Below are 4,779 nucleotides of genomic sequence, written 5' to 3' on the forward strand. Positions count from 1 at the left end.
GGCGGGGTGTGGGTGCCAGGTGTCCGCCTCCGAGGGCGCTCTGCCTATGCCGGGCACCGCTGTCTCCCGGTTCCTAGAGCTTGAGTTCAGAAAGCGGGACTCCCTCCGCCGGCGCCTCCCACCGCTGCCTCCAGCCCCTCCTCGAGGGCGGCGCCGGCACTCTCCCCACCAGGGTCCGGGGCGCCGCCCTCCTACTCCAAAGCGCGAGTCCACACCACTCCGCCTCTTCTTCTGGACTGAGAAGACAGAGCACCCAAGAGGGTGCTCCACCCGAATCTGCCCACCTGCTAACAACTTCGCTTAGCAAGACTGTGGAAGCTACCGCTGGAGACTCTTCAGCCAGGTTAATATTTCTTCCCCCATAAAAGCACCCTTTCTCACTTCCCCAACCCCGCCTCTTCATCTCAGGAACATCAGCAATAGCCACAGATGAAATCTTGTAACAAAATTTGAACAAACAAGGGTACCTGAGTTTCTAGTATTTTTTTTCTCTGAGAATGTGCACATCTGTTATCTCATTTGCCCGCTCAAGTATCTTCCAGAGTAAGATTCTATGGTGTTCATTAAAAGATGGGCCCCAGAAAGGTGAAATGACTTTGCTGGGAGCATAACTGGGACGATTTCCCAGGAGCTTTACCTGACTAAACTGCTTCAAAATTCAGCTCCTCCACCCATCTTAGCTAAATAGCAGAGATTTCCTTGGACCAAACAAGATCACAGAAGAAGGTGATTGGAGAGACCATTCAGAAGCCCCATCATTTTCAGATGATGAGTTTCAGAGAGAAAGCTCCACTGCCAGGATTAAACTAGGTAGAAACTCAGCTGTGCCCAGAATCCAGAATCTACCGGTAAAGGATAAGGCTTAATTCCCACCAGCTCCCAGAGTAAAGATAGAACCACATGGAAGAATAAGAGCTAACCAGTGCCCAGAAGAAAAAAGAGGATGATGAAAGAAAGTGTGTGGAGGTTCATCCCTTAACACTCCAACCTGGGCCCTATCCTTACTTCCACAGTCCACCTGGCAGAAGGCCAGGAGGGAGGCTATTGCAAAGTGCAATATAAACCTCTGAGATTTATTGGCTGCTGCTTCTGAACATGGCCATCCTGCTGTGGCCTCTGGGGGGCATTTGCCGATGTAATCAGGCCAGAAAGAGAGTCATTCCGGCCAGGGGTGTAAATCAACCTTCACAAAGCTAGGAAAGAGACATGTGGCCCTAGATAAGGAAGGAGACTGATGTGGCCTCTGTGCCCTTCCCTCTCTTCTCCTGCCCAGGGGGAGCTGGTTCCTGAGCTGTAATGCACTTTAAATGGAGTTTGTGCTTCTTTTTAATCTATATCTGCCCTGCCAGTTTTACAGGAGAGTTGCGAAAATGAACATCTGGCTATCCGGCTATTGTACAGACCCTGTTTTCTCCCAGCTTTTCTGCCTCTGTGGAACTTTCCCAAGCCTCCAGTGCAGTTAGAAAACCTGTAGCAGGGCTGCTCTTAGGCTCAACTTTCCACTCCACTCTGACAATAATTTCATAAGGAATTTACAAAGCAAAAGGAAATATTTTCAGGTGATTGAAATGCTAAAAAAAAAAAAGGCCTAAGACCCATAAACCCACAAAGATGTGGAGTAGTCAAGGGATATCCCCTTCCTCCAGCAACCACATCAAGTCAAATTCAGAGTAGGAGAGTGCCTACTGCTTATCCAATGATGTCCTGAAGGAATGTAGGAACAGGGTCAAGCTGACAGGCTGAGAGCAATGTCCAATTTCACCTGAAAGAGATCAGCCTTTTTGATTAAATGAAATCTGGGTACTAGGGTGGAAAGCCTAACATCATAGGTCCTTTAATGGGGACTAGTAACCAAGGCTAGGGGACGGTTGAAGAAGCCTCTGCAAATAAATATGACTCCAAGACTAATATTGACAGCCCTTCCAGCATATCCTCTCCCCACCAACCATGTGCTGCTGTGACTGCCAACACCTGCCAGATAGAAAAAACACTGCCACTGGGAACCTTATGGATAACAAATGAGCCTTCTTCTACCAAGGTATTAGCCATCAATTCAATTCAATAATGTCTTTATGCTAGGTGCGAAATGGCACAAACCCTGCCCTGAGTGAGGCTTACAAACTACTGATTGGGACTCAAAGGTCCAAAGTACCTGTGTCTTACTGTACTTCCATTTGCAATGTTGATTTCCTCCTCTTATGGTCACAATTGATGGACTCTGCCTTCTCTCAAGTCCTCTGTCCTTGTTGGGCTTTAATTCCCAATGCTATCCTAAACTGGGTCTACAGCAGCCTAGTGAATAGTTAAGACAAAAGGCTGTACAGATTGCCTGGGTAATCTCCAACCTATGCTAGTGACCTTAAACAATCCCTTAATTTTTCTATACTTCCATTTATTCATCTGTAAAATTAAGAATAATAGTATCTATTTCATGTAAACATTATAAAGATTAAATAAGTAGAGTATAGGGTTTAGCATAGTTAACATTGTAACTGTAACATTGCACTGAGTAAATGATGTCATCCCAGGTGGCATGTAGGAGTTAATTATTCTATGAAGTTGGCCAGCCCCCACCACTTGACCTTCTGATTTAGAGCTGGAGGCTGCAGTATTTCTTCCTTTTTCTGAATGTGCTAGGACAGAGTGCTTGTAGGGATGGGAACAAAGAGAATCATTTTCTACCTTCTCTTAAAAGCAGGTATTGTATCACATTAGAATATCTGTGGTATTTAGGATTGACAGCTTCAAATATATGTCTAAAGGAATTGGTATTTCCTTAACATTTGCTTGAATTGAATGGGTAGAGAATATTCCATGCCTCCCACTTTATACTCCTGATAAAGTCAACCAGGTATGGGACTATGATTGATAACCAGTCAATTGTTAGGCCAAAAGATTTCTATGCTTTATTACTTGACCTCATGATGAGCAAATTCTAAGGGCACCAGTGAGAGCCAACTCCCTACACGCTGACATGATGTTTCTCTGTTGTTGTTGGGATTAAACTCAGAGCTTTGCACATGCTAGGCAAGCCCTCTACCATTAAGCTGTTATACCCTGGCTCCCCTCACTGTTCTTTGATGAGAATTTGGTAATAGCAAAATCCACGCATGAAGGGTACAGACTCTGGAACCATATTGTCTGGATTCAAATTCAATTTTACCATTAGCTTTTTTAATTTGCTGTACTGGGGTTCAAAACCTAGGGGCACTTTACTGCTACATTCCCAGTTCCTTTTATTTTTGAGACAGGGTCTCACTAAGTTGTAGAGACTGGCCTTAAACTTGCAATCTTCCTGCCTCAGCCTCTAGAGTTCCTGGTATTACAGTTTGTGGTCTTAAATTATTTAGTCTCAATTTCTTCTTCTTTTCTTTTTTAAACAATGCCTTTATTTTTTTTTTATTTTTTATATGGTGCTGAGGATTTAACCCAGGGCCTTGCATGTGCTAGGTGAGCACTGAAATGCTGAGCCACAACTCCAGCCCAGTCTCAACTTCATCTGCAATAAAGAAATGCACATAAAACAAAACAAAAATACAAATAATGAGTACTTGCCTCATGAAACTATTGTGAAAATATGTTTGTATGTATATGAGTCTTATATGCAGTTAGGCACCTAAAATGCAGTAGCTAATATTATTCCTGAAAATAACATGAATCAAATCACAGTCCCTATACAATACATACGGGAAAGCTGGGGATACAGCTCAATGATAGGTCACTTGCCTAGCATGTATGAGACCCCAGTACTGAAAAAAAAAAATCATATAAAATGGGATGTAGTTCAATGTAGAACATCTGCTTGGCATAAGCCAAGGGTTCACTCCTCAGCACAATCACCCCCAAAAACAGATTACAAGAAATTATATGGGAAATGTTTGCCTTTTAGGAAAATATAATTTTTCATAGATAATCATGCCTTACTTTTTTGTTTTACTAATCAGATTTTCCACTTAAGATTACTGAAATGTAGGGCTAGGGATGTGGCTCTGCTCTAAGCTAAGGTACTTTATCCTTACTTTGTGGTAGCGTGCTTGCCTGGCACACATACGGCCCGGGTTCAATCCTCAGCACCACATACAAAGATGTTGTGTCCGCCGAAAAACTAAAATAATTAAAAAAATTCTCTTAAACAAAATTATTGAAATGTAAACACATGGACGCCAATTGCTTATCGGGTCAGGAATAGTTTTACCATTCTGGGAAAAATAATCAGGAAATGACATACCAATAAAGGCAGAGAGTTCAGGACCACTAATTACACTTAGGAGAGGGGTGTTTCAACCAGTTGCTTCCACAGGTTACTAAGAACTGCTTGTGGAGGTGAGGACAGGGGCTCATGTGCAGGTGGAACAGAGTAGCAGATCTTTCCCTCAGCTGTTTCCACTGAACTAAGTTCACACTCCCTTTGAGCTCTGAGCTCTAAACTTAGTGAGAAGGCCAGGGAGGTAACTTTCATCCTGACAGAGAAGCAGTAGCTAGCACAGGAGGCTGCAGACTCCAGCTGACTGTCTTGGAAAATACAGCAGTGCCCTCTGCTGTGAGGCACACAAGTGGCATTCTAGGGCAAGAACATTTGGGAACCTTGAAAAAAAAAAAATCAGTCCAGCAGCTCAGATATGATGGTGTGCGTTGCCCAATGGCTACAATACTCCTTTCTCATTGAAGGGGGAAAAAAAAAAGTTGCCCTTCTCTAGAACCCAGGAAGATTTTTTTTTTTTTTGGGGGGGGGTCTCTATTCTGCTCTAAGCTAAGATACTTTGTCCTTACTTTGGTAAG

The sequence above is a fragment of the Urocitellus parryii genome, chromosome 1, assembly GCF_045843805.1.
Source record: "Urocitellus parryii isolate mUroPar1 chromosome 1, mUroPar1.hap1, whole genome shotgun sequence".
NCBI lineage: Eukaryota > Metazoa > Chordata > Mammalia > Rodentia > Sciuridae > Urocitellus > Urocitellus parryii.